The following is a 12,583-nucleotide window of genomic DNA, read 5'->3' as shown; positions in this document are numbered from 1 at the left end:
AAAGGGCTGTGGTATACTACCTATTATTAACACCTTGAATTGGCATGGTACATCTGTTATAATTTATGAAAACACATGTTTTTAATTATCCTGTTAACTGTAGTCCATGGTTTAACTTCAAGTTCACTGTGTTGTGCAGTTCCATGGATTTTTTAAAAATAATTTTTTTATTCTAGTAGCATATATATGTATAACCTAATATTTCCCCTCTTAGCCACATTCAAATATATGATTCAGTGTTGTTAATTATGTTCACAGTGTTGTGCTACCCTCACCACCATCCCTTACCAAAACTTTTCCAAATAGAAACTCTGTACAATTTAAGCTTTAACTTCCCATTTTAAAATAGATTTCTTAATGTGTTACAGTAAAACTCGTTTGTGAGTCATTGCCTTGTCTGTATGATGGGCCCATAGGTCGTCTAATCACCGTGGTGTCTTTCTTTTTAAAAAATAGAAAATGTCGGCCTTAGAAAGGAAAAGTAAGTTATTTGTCAAAGACACAAAACAGTCATCGGTGGTACAAAGACAAGCTCTATGACTTTTTAGCTCCTGGCCACTGCTTTTTCCCTGACACCATGCTTCTTCCTTAAAAATGCACCACAATGCCTGGGAATTGTGTCTTGTCTTTCCACGTGATAGGAAACATGGCATGGAACCTTCAGGGATGCTGACACAGCCTGGAAGAGGAAGTTGAATCCTGGCCTGTCTGGGTAGGTAAAGATTCTGCCATGGAGGCAACGAAGTCTGCAGATAAAGATGGAACATTTCTCCTATTAGGTCTTGTGCTCGTGATGGGCCGAGGGTCATAATAATGTGAACTAACAGCGCCAGGCTCTAAGCATGTTTCATACGTTAGCTTGTTTAGTTACTCACTGTTTTACCGGGTAGCCATGGCCGGGCGTGAACTCAGCTGTGTTGAGTGAGAGAGGGCATCCCCCCAGCATGAGTTAACACTTCTCTGTGTCGTCCCCGGTTCCTCATTTTTGTTTCTGCTGAGTTCAGAGCTATTTTCCTCATAGCCTGACTTACCTCAGGATAGCCTCAGCTTTATTTTCTTTTGCCACACCATTTATCTTCATTAGCTGGGTCATTTTTGTTCCGGTTCCTTTTCTTCTTCAAATACTGCATTGCCGTTGTGGTTCAGGGGCAGGGCTGTGGATTGTCAGTATGATCAGTTGATGATAGTATGTCTGTCCCTCATGCAGAATGCTGCCCCAGGCACTTACATGAAGGCGCTTACAGTTTGTCCAGGAGTAACGGGAGAGACTTTGGGAATAACTTGAGATTCCTTGCAAACCCTTCTAGCAAGTGCCCTTTGGCATCATACAGACAGACCATGGAAGCAGAGGGAATGCAAAGTCAAGGCCTGATCAGGGAGGGAGGCAGGGCCCACAGTTGCTGGAGAGGAGTGGCTCATTCATTCTAGCTAGAAGAATGATATTGGTGGGCCATGTAGCAAGTAAGGAGGGGATGGAAAGCTTGAGCATCATCCGATTCAAGTGAGTGTGTACCTAAGAGGCCTGGAAGAGTGATTTGGCCTTGTGCCAGATGACCTGATGATATAGAGCCTAGCCTAGAGCCCCATCATCATTCTGAGGCCCCTCTTTCATCCAAAGATGAGTTCACCAGAGTTTTCTTCCATAGTGCCCGAATACAGAGAAGAGCAAGTGTCATTTAGCTTGGAGTGAGTGAAATATAGACTCCAGGGAGATGTGCCAGGCTTACCTTGTTTCTTTGCGTTCTCTTAACATACTTTGTATCCACAGGGTATGTGTGCCCTAGTTTGGGAAATATGGAAGTGGAGCAGGAGCCACCAAACTTTTAATGCCCCCAGCAGAACATTCTTTGAGCATGGACCCTTGCCCCTCACCCTGGTCCCAAAGTGAATAAATATTTATAAACTAAGTATCTGTGCAACTATTAAATCATACGTGCCTATGTTAACTCTTAGTAAAGCTTACTTAAATATATCTTAATAAATATGTAGACGTTTTAAAATATTTTCCATACTTCAGTGAATAGTCTTGCATCCCTCCCACCCCCAAAGGGATACACACACCCCGCTTTGCAGACCACCACTGGAGCATTTTAATGTCAAAGCTATTGTTTCTTTTCTTAGATTTTTTCTTCCTGCTAATGTTTCTCATTTTCTTCTGCAAAATAGATTTGACTTAAAAAGCTGTCTTTCCAGGGTGGAGAAGACAAGGATGGAGAATGCGAGTTACGTGAATTAGGTTAAATCTCTCTTTGAGACAGAGTACTTGTTGATTTAAGGAGAATTAACAACCTTCCCTTCATGGTCTGGATCAAACAAGGCTTGTTTGATGTTTATTAAGCCTTCCCTCCTCACCATTATATTGCTTAGCATGGTTCATAATCCATAGTTAGGGCTTAGTAAATGTTCACTGAGGTTTTTTTTTTTGTTTTTTGTTTTTTGTTTTTAATTCCTTGAGACTTAAACTTGAGGGCAGGCTGCAAATGATAGAGCAATAGAATGACTTTCTATGGAATCCTGTTGAATGATCCTTGTAGCATGCAGGGGTTGTTGATTTGCTCTAGGCCTTCTTCAGTATCACCCAAAGTTGAGCAAGATATGTAACCAGAAGTAAAGAAAACAAATTAGACAGTTCATTTCAGAGCTTGGAAGCTCAAGATCATGGAGATTAGCTAAGACAAGGATACATTGAACAAATCCAATGAAAGACTCTTTTGGTAATTAGTAGAAATTCCATTTTTGTAGTGATATAGAAAGGAGTAACACTGGCTGTCATTTGTGGAGAAACTCTTGAGAGCAAATTAGAGAGAGGGACAAAATTCTCTTTGGCTGCACAATTAGCACAGCCAGAAAAACCGAGGGGCAAGTATATTCTATACATTGGCATTCCCAGATAGTTTTTGAACTGTAGTGATGCAAATCATATTAGTAGTAGAACACCTCAGTTTATTACTAGTACTGGAAAAACAAGTTAAACCAAGCACATGTCCTACTGCGAGTGAGTCAACAGCGTTTTAACATAAGGAGGGACAGTACATTAAACGAGCTATTCCAAGTCCTGTGGTTTTTCCTCCAGCTGAGCAAAGACAGCTGTTGTTTCAGAAGTGGGTCTTGGATGCAGAAAAAGAAGTTGCCCATTTCCTTTCTTTCTTGATTATTACCTTTTAGTTTTTGTTTTTGCCTGAGAGGTTAAAAAAATCTATTTTCTCCATCTCTTTTTCCATCACATTTTCTGAATTTTGATAGAGTATGTTATTTTTGTAGACTTATTATAGTTTAAAACTTAATTAAAAATTCATCCACTAATTCAAGGACTGGGGTTGGCATATGGTATCAGATAACCCTTAAAAAATATTATAATGAATGGGAAGAATAATCTATTTAATGTCATCATTTTCTATACTTCTTTAGTGGGGTGAACATGAAGTAAGGTGGTGTTTTATGGAACAATGTGCCAAACTGTCGTGATGAGATTTATACTTTTGATTTTGGAAGACAAGAGTCTGGTGTTTCAGTTTTGTGGCAAGCCAGTGCTGTGATCTGAGGCTTCCTTGAGTGAGAGCAAACATCATCAAGGGTATATGGATGGGTAGTTTATTTTCTTTGTTTGGGAAGGTGAGATTTCTATCTCTTTTTCTTCTCAGTTGATTGTTTTAATTGGAAAGAAGTAGATCAGTTGAAAAAAATAGTCTATCTTATGGCAATTGTTGGTTTACCACATTAGTTATTATCCACCTTCTGTTAGTAGGAGGATACACTTCTCATATTTTGTGGTTTGGTTTTCACTAATGTAATTATTAATAGAAAAGGTACCCACTCCTCTTGAAGGGCACTGAACAGCCAACTGACTTAGGATAGGACTGGCTAATTTCTGCAGCTCATGTTGCTAGAGTGATGCCTTTAGGGTAAGGGATTGTGTCTTTAGAAGGTTGCTGATTTGAGTTATTTTCTTTGGCGGTGGGAGGGCACATACAGAAGCAGCTCATTGTGCTCAGATTTATAAACTGGTTCTACTTAACAATTGTAAATCCAGATTATATTGTGGGTGGGAAGGAGAGGCTACTTGATTCACTTGTTTTTTATGTACGACTTAGAGTATTTGACACTTTCTGTGGTAACTTATATTTAGCTCATAACCAAAGTGATTATTCCAATGCTTTCGTCTTACTGTTTTGGGTGAGGTAATGTGGACTTTGGTGGGGAGGAGGGGAAATGTTATTTAATCACTCACACTACTCTAATAACCACATTCACTAAATCCTTTGTCCCTGTGCTTGAACTGAAGGTTACTTGCTTTAATAACTGGGTTCCCAGAAGACTTAATCTTGTGAATATGATGAGGTGATGGTGGGAAGGACATTCCCACTGGGCCTGGAGTGGTGGAACTGGTAAAACTCCCTTTGTAAATCTCTCTTGTTCAACACAAGTGTCACTCCCTTGTTCCCAAAAGGGAATGAATTTTTATTAAGGAGAGTATTCTAAGAGTGATAAACAAAAGAGATTAAAATATCTTCTCTGCCCAATCATTGTGACCTTGGAAAGCTAGAATAAACTATCATCTTGCAGATTTTCTTTGTCTTCTTTTGTGGGAAATAAAAGGACTTTATTGTTCTCTTGGAGGAAGATAGAAACTAGTGGCCTGCTCCTTCAGCAGCTTAATGTGGCAAACATTTGCCAAGCATTTACCATATACCATATCATGATAGCTGGGTAGAAGGTGGAATGATCATGGCTTGGGTGTTGCCTGTCTCTAGAATCTGTCTTCTGCTGCAATTCCCTTGGGCTGCCAGGCAGGTGAAGTGGCAGGAAAGTAGATAAAATGGTAGGTGGGCCAGGGTATTTGCATTTTTAAAAGCTCTCTAGGAATTGATAACTCATTTATGAGAGTGGGGGGAACACTGGGCTCAAGACACAATCAATGTTCCTTATAGGACTTACCAAAATTTTAAAAATTTAATATTTTAGAGTTTAGGTCATTTCTTTTGCCCTTTCTAAGAACTCCAGATTCTGAAGCTGGAACAAGAAAAGTCCTTAGGCCTTTCTGAAATCAAGAAAGTCTTCCTCAAAGGTGAGGAGACGAGCGCTTCATGTTTTCCACATCAGGTGTTGCTGTCATTGGAGAAACCCAGGGTATTTGTAAAAATACAAAGACGGAAAGTTTCAATTCCAATATGGTCACTTTTTTTGGGCAGGAAGTCATTTATTGGAGGACACGAGTCGGATGAGGGCAGTGTGGCAAAGCCCTCATGAGCACAGGGCCCGCCGCTTGTCCAGGGGCCACAATTGGGCATGTATTTTACCCCATAGTTATCCTGGATGAGGCTCTTCTCAGCACCATGTCTTCAAATTCATCAGCATTGAACTTGGTAAAGCCCCACTTCTTGGACATACAGATTTTCTGGTGGCCAGACACTTGAACTTGGCCCTGCGCAGCACTCATCACATGCTCCTTGTTCTGAAGCTTGGTGCAGATGGACTTGATGACTTGGCTGATGTGGTCCCGGGCCACTGTCCCCTGGGGCTTTCTGAAGGCATCTCGCATACCTGTCTGGAGCCTAGATTGGGAATGGCATGAGGTCAGACAGGACCAGCAACAGGCCAGGGCCATCTCTATGGTCCCTTTGGGCAACCCATACAAGCAACAGGTACACTACCAAGGAGACTGCTGTCTACAGCCACTGAACACTGGGCCCCCACAGGGAGAGGGGGACTGATATGATCACTTTTGATGTATGCAAGTTTTTCTGTCTTTGTTGTGGGTTGCAACAACTGGATGAGCGAAGGGAAATGGATGTTAGCATTTATAAACCAGATCATGACTGCTGTGTGGTAGTGGGCTGGGCTGTTTTATTAACGTGACTGTTATAATTCCACAGATATCTGAGTAGTCTTGGAGATAAATTCTTGTATAAAGAATTTCAGCAAGTGACCTGTAAGTAACCTTTTGACTACTCATTATTCTCGTTTGTGAGTGGTCGAAAGGCTTATGGAGTTGAGGACTGGAGGTTTTTAAGAGCAATTGATAGATAGGACATTAAAATTACCAGCTCTTTATCAGATTCCTTTATGTGCTCATTCTTTTTCTTTTTCTTTTTTCCTCTTGGTCATTGGATCCAAATTGTGGTGTGCGTTGGCACTGACTCTGTTTTGTTTTGAAGAAACAAAAGGAGGGAGCAGTTAAAACCAAAGCTCTAAACAAAAATACAAGTTTGGGGCTATATTTCACATTTTCTTCTCCCTCAGTATTTAATAGAGATTTGATATTTTCCTAATGTCTTCCTCTGTTCCAAGGTTGTAGGCTCCAGGGATGTTCTCTGGAAATGAGAATGATGTGCATGGACCATTTCCAGATATAGTTCTTTTCATCACAATGCTGATTTCTGTGCTTATCTGGACTATCCTGGATATGAGCCTAGGGTTTAGGACCTTTTGAGGCTTTGAGGTTTAGACAAATCTCCATGATGTGTGCTGGAATTTTGGGCTGATAGAGTGCACAGGTGAGCAGGGTTGGTTTTTGACTGAAAGTATAGAGCCTCTGAGATCTAGGTAATGATGTAGGACAACTCAAATGTTAGGACCCTAGGTTCTGCAGTTCCTGATTTTGGAACAGTTAGCTGTTCAAGTAGCTAAACTTGATGTAGGACTACCAGATCTCCTATCCACCTGTTAACACATTGCATTGATTATGGTATTTCAGAGACTCCTGTCCCTAACCTTGATTTTTTCTTGTGAATGGCCTTCATTGATGCCACCAAAGGTTTTTTTGTTTGTTTGTTTGTTTGTTTTTAAGGCTGTGGAAAAGGATGTCATTGGGAAAATCTGAGGCTGTTCTCTGGATTTTCCCAATTAATCTCAAGAAGTGTCCATGTTTTTTATATATTAATAATAACATGTACTACCAGTATTACATTTTTCTTTTTTCATTTTTAACATAAGTTTATTTCTTATTCTTTTTTTGGGGGGGTCTACTCTAAGAAACAATAGAAATTGTGTACCTAATTTAAGAAGTATTCTGAACAATTTAAGCTAAAAGAACCCTTTATTTCTTTGGGGTGGATAACAAGGCTTTTAAATGAATGTATTTAAAATTAAGGACATTTTTTAAGCTGCATTTGACAAAATAGTCTTTAAAAGCCATTAAAACAAGGAAAGCTTACTTAAAGTGCAGGAAATTGGTGACAGGCAAAATTTGTCCCTGATAACGTAACAGTAGAAGATACAAGATAAGACAATGGAATAACACCTCGGATTGGTCTTTTCTGACCACTAAGCAGCACACAAATATATAGCTCAAAATTGTATGGAGAATAATTTAACTTCTGAATATGATAGAGTTTCTTCCCCTCCATTGGGTTTCATTACACTGAGAAGTCCTGTGATTATTTCGGTCCATGCCATTTTACAAAGGGGTCAGGTACACCGAAGAAATATGTTGCAATTTCTTTGGATCAGAGAGGTGCTTGTTGTTCTCTGTATAGCAGTGAATCTACTCATCAGGAAAATGGAACTCTAAAATGAAACTTTTTGTATAATTTTTATTTATTATTTAACTTATTTATTCCTCCCCCCATTTTTGTACTTGCTGTCTGCTCTCTGTGTCCATTTTCTTGTGTTCTTCTCTGTCTACTTGTCTTCTATTCTTGTCTTCTCTGTAGGAGGCACTGGGAACCGATCCTAGGACCTCCAATATGGGAGAGAGGCACTCAGTCACTTGAGCCACCTCACATCCCTGGTTTGTTGTGTTTCTCATTGTCTTTCCCCTGTATCTCTTTTTTATTGTGTCATCTTGTTGTGTCAGCTTGCCACGCTGGCCAGCTCGGCTTCATTAGAAGGCCGTGGAAACCAAACCCGGGACCTCCTATATGGTAGATGGGAGCCCAGTCACTTGAACTACATCTGCTTCCCTTTAGGGTTTTTAAATCTCTTTTTTCCATGTTTTTATTAGAGAAGTTTTAGGTTTACAGAAAAATCATGCATAAAATAGAGTTCCCATATACCACCCTATTATTAATTATTAACACCTCGTGTTAATGTAGTACGTATGTTACAATTCTTGAAAGAACATTTTTGTAATTGTACCATTAACTATACTCTGTTCACTTGGAATTTTTCATTACTGCGTTTTCCATTTACCGTTTAGATGTAAATTTGGTTGGCTTCCTTTCAACCCATTTCAATAAATTTTCACCATAGTACACATGGCTTAAGATTCACCTGCAGGGTGTCTTCATTCATGCAAATTTTAAGGCAAGAACTTTCAAAGGTGTTTTACTCCTGTGAAGATTAGAGAATTATAATTCCACATTTTAAACATTTCTTCCCCTGTTAAAAGTCAGGAAATTTGCACCATTTTTATGTCTCGCTTTACTTTTCTACCCCTTACACAAAATGAAATCAGAATCATTGGGCACAGTCGCCTTTGGGTATCCCTATGCTTATTAAAATTATAGACTTAGACAATTTTAAACATGTAAACTGATGGTTGAGTTTGTTCATAGGTTTTGCCTTATGTATAGATATTTGGTTCTTTAAATATCGAGAAGTTGTAGGTTTATAGAAAATTGAGGACCTGCACATGGTCCAGGCACTGTGATAGGTCCCGGGTAAACAAAGATGAGCTACCGTGATCACTGCCTTCAGGGAACTTGCACCAGAGGTAGAGGAGAGAGATGGGTAAGTTAGCACTTAGCGTACATCTGCACTGGAAGCAGTGAGAGGACCGAGGAGGCACATCTGAGTGGGCCCGAGGGTCTCTGAGGCCTTCTTAATGAAGGTGATGGCTCATCTCTGATTTGAAAAACAAGTAGGGGTTTGCAAGGTGGAAGAATATGCTTGTGTAGAGGTGATCATTAATAAATGAGGCACATCCTGAATTGTAAGTATATGGTGATTTTTCAGCCCTTATGTTTCATATTGAAGAGCTAACTCTAGTAGTTTGATGCATAAAATCCAGGGATTGAAATTTAACTCACAAATCTGAATTTATTCATGCCTTTAAAAAGGTAGAAAAAGAAAAGAATAGGAAAAACAGTGCATAGTAGATTTCTATATAGCACAGCAAATATTGAAGAATTTTATTTTGTTTTTTGCAATAAATCCATTACAAAATAGAACAAAATTGAAATATTTTAAGTCAGAGGCTAAACTAGAGTCATCAACTCACTGGAATGAATCTCTTTATAAAATGAAAATTCCTTTAGTAATGCCCCAAATGCCCTTTTGTTATTTATAAGTTCAGTTTTTGTTTATTTTGTTTCATTGAATCAAGGTACACCTATGCTTGAAAAAAAGTAATATTTTCCCATGAAGTATATAGCCTAAACTTTGATCTCTGTGGGTCTGGTATCAGCATCTTTTAAGTAGGAAACATATTTTGTATTACATGATTCTATAAAGGGCATAGAAATCCTTGGAACACTATCAGGAAAATAAAAGTTGGTATCTCCCTTGTTGCATTTATTTGCCTTTTAATCAAGATGAAGTTCAAGGAGGAAGACAGATGTTTCTGCACTTTGTTTTTATTTAAATGTACCACTTGGGATTTGAAGCTTCCGCACTTCTTCTGTTTGTTTGGATTTTTTTTTTCATGGCTCGAACCCAGAAAAGTGGAATAAAAAATTTAGTGAAAGCTTTGTTGTTTGAAATTGCAGGGTGCTAGGAGATTTATTGCAAATCCCTGCTGTCTCCTTGTCTGCCCACAATTCTCCTATTTTTGGTAATAATGCAAGCAGTCATTCTAGAAAATGTTGCTTTGTTCATCTTACTGAGCTTCTTCCAGACACCCTGTGCCAGAAGCAACAGCAGCCAACCACAGTCAGATCCGAGGGCGTAAACTCAGGCTTCGCCCCTCTCAAATACTGCTACTTGAAATTTGCATAAATGTTGAAGAGAAAATTAAAAGGACCCTGAATAACTCCTCTTCATGTGTTTTGGGGACCCCAGCCGTTGAAGGCATTAAAATATGTTCTGTGTGAGTAGTGGATATAGTTAAAAACAGAGACCACACTGTAGACGAGGGAGCAGTGTATCAAAAAATCATGTGAGATAGGACACAGAGACTTGTTTGAAGAGGCTACAAAGCACCGAGTGATGCCAACTTTAAACGATTACATGTTAATGCAACAAGTGGAACACATTGAAGGCTGTTCAGATTACACCGGGCTGTTAGAGAGTCCTAAAACAAAGGGAGGCTTTTAAGTGAGTGATGGATAGATGGCATGATACTGAAAAGCCCTGGAAAACTGAGGTGAATACTCAGAGGAAATTTTAAGGAAGAGCCCATGAAGTCTGGATACCCTTGGTTTCTCCCTAAATGGTCAAATTCCCGAGGCACTGGAACTGGTTAAAATCAACGACAGCTTATTCTGTTGTTTGCAGTATTTATATACAAATGAGACCAATAAACTTGAATAAGTACTAGAGCCTTGTCTGGACTAACTTACAGTTCTAAACACTTAACAAGGGCTCATGTTATAAATCTTAAAAGTTATTTTTGGAGTGATTCTGAAATTGATATTACAAGGGTAGGCTAAGGGTATATAATAAAAGCAGTTTTTGTTTTGTTTTCCTTTGTTGTAGAGTCATTTGGGTAGGCCACATTCTGTCTGCCCTTGCCCCCAACTTCTCTCCACTAGACTATAAGGACAGTGAGGACAAGATGGCTTGTTTTCTTCACCTTGGAATGCCTAGTGGAGTGCCATGCTCACAGTAGCTGTTCAGTAAATATTAGTAGAATTGTATAAAATTTTTGCTGATACAGTGTTTTGTTTTTTTTTTAGTTAAGTTGAATATTATTTTATTTTTTACACTTTTTAAATTAAAGTTAATAGATCACAAAAACGTTACATTAAAAAACATGAAAAAAACATAAAAAACATAGAGGTTTCCATATACCCACTCCCCACCCCCCCACCCCATCTGTTTTGTATTTTTTTGAAGATATATACATCACACAAAAAATGTTACATTAAAAAAATATAAGCGGTTCTTGTATACCCCACACTCCCCTATCCCACTCCTCCCACACCAACAACCTCCTCCATCATTGTGGCACACTCATCGCACTCAGTGAACACGTTTTGGAGCACTGCTGCACCACATAGATAATAGTTTACCCTGTAGTTCACACTCTCTCCCAGTATGTTCACTGGGTTATGGCAGGATATATAAAGTCCACCATCTGACCCTGCACTATCATTTAGGACAACTCCAAGTCCCAAAAATGCCTCCACATCACATCTCTTCTTCCCTCTCCCTGCCCTCAGCAACTACTGTGGTCACTTTCTCCACCTCAATGCTATAATTTCTTCTATTACTAGTCACAATAGTTTTATAGTAGAATATCAGTAAGTCCACTCTAATCCATATTTTATTCCTGCATTCTGTGGACCCTGGGATGGTGACGTCCACTCCACCTCCAGATTAAGAGGGGGCTTAGATTATACTTGGATGATGGATTCAATTCCTCTGCTTGCAGTTGTTGGCACTCTTGATTCCCTGGTGCGTTTGACTATCTTCACCTCCGTGTTAGCTGACCTGGGTAGTTCCAATGAACCAGAGAGTAGGAGTCACAACTCTGCTGAAGCTCAGCGCCCAGCTGGCACATGGGCAGTTCAGAGATTCAAGTTCCCTGAGTATGCACCATCCCTAGCACCAACCACAGGTACAGTAAAAGGGTAAGAGGTGTGTGTAGGAAGGTCACATCTGAGTCCAGCTCCATCACACTCAGGAGCACAAATTCCAAAGTAGGCCCCTCTGACATGGCACAGAACTCCAGATTCATCTGCCATGACCATATATCCTGTGGCTCTCCATAGCCTTCAGGAGAACCAGCACCTAGGGTTGTATCTATTTTGGCTCTCTCTGGAGTCCTGCTGAGGTGTGCATAAGCACGACCCCTCTGATGACCTCCCGACTCTTTTTGGAAGACTCTTGGCCATATAAACTCATTTGTCTTTGCCATTTCCCCCTTTTATTCAAGGTCAAAAAGCAGTTTTTAACACGTGATCCAATATGTTGGCTGAGATACTCTGCTGGTCTGGGTTGACCCTTTTATTCAAGGTCTCTTTCTGGTTGCATCACCAGTTAGTGATAGGTAGTGATCCCTCGGTGCTAGAGAGGCTCATCCCCAAGAGTCATGTCCCACGCTGGGGTGAAGCTAATGCATTTACATGCTGAGTTTGGCTTAGAGAATGGCCACATATGAGCAACATGGAGGCTTTCAGGAGGTAACTCTTAGGCACCCTGCAGCTCTAGGCCTAGTTCATATTTCAGGCACACAGGCTCATAAGCATAGTCATCAGTATCAAGGGCTCATTATTGGACCATCCTTCCTTGTTGGTCTTTGCCGTTGCACTTGGGGAATTATTGCTGTTCCATTGGGGAGTGTGACAGAGCTCTCCTGGGTAGGAACTCAGCACTCCCTCATTTGACGTTTGTAATTGTAACTACTATAAAAATACCAGACATATAACCTAACATTTTTATGTCCCCTATACATGCCCTGGAACACCCCACCCCCATTCAGGTGCCCCCCATCAATAACACCCCACACCAGTGTTCCTCCCCTGCCATAGTTGAACCTCTC

The 12,583-nt window shown here is 40.0% G+C and overlaps 1 protein-coding gene and 1 pseudogene across 1 annotated transcript in view; one reads left to right on the top strand and one right to left on the bottom strand.

Moving 5' to 3' along the window:
* LOC101438192 (notch receptor 2) overlaps window positions 1-12,583 on the top strand; it is a 146,434-nt gene that overhangs the window by 21,412 nt on the left and 112,439 nt on the right. The window lies entirely within an intron of this gene.
* On the bottom strand, window positions 5,600-5,726 carry LOC111759473 (small nucleolar RNA SNORA70; annotated as a pseudogene).

Source organism: Dasypus novemcinctus, chromosome 13 (assembly GCF_030445035.2).
Source record: "Dasypus novemcinctus isolate mDasNov1 chromosome 13, mDasNov1.1.hap2, whole genome shotgun sequence".
NCBI lineage: Eukaryota > Metazoa > Chordata > Mammalia > Cingulata > Dasypodidae > Dasypus > Dasypus novemcinctus.
Note: the sequence above shows the minus strand (reverse complement) of the source record. Positions and strands in the feature narration are given on the sequence as shown.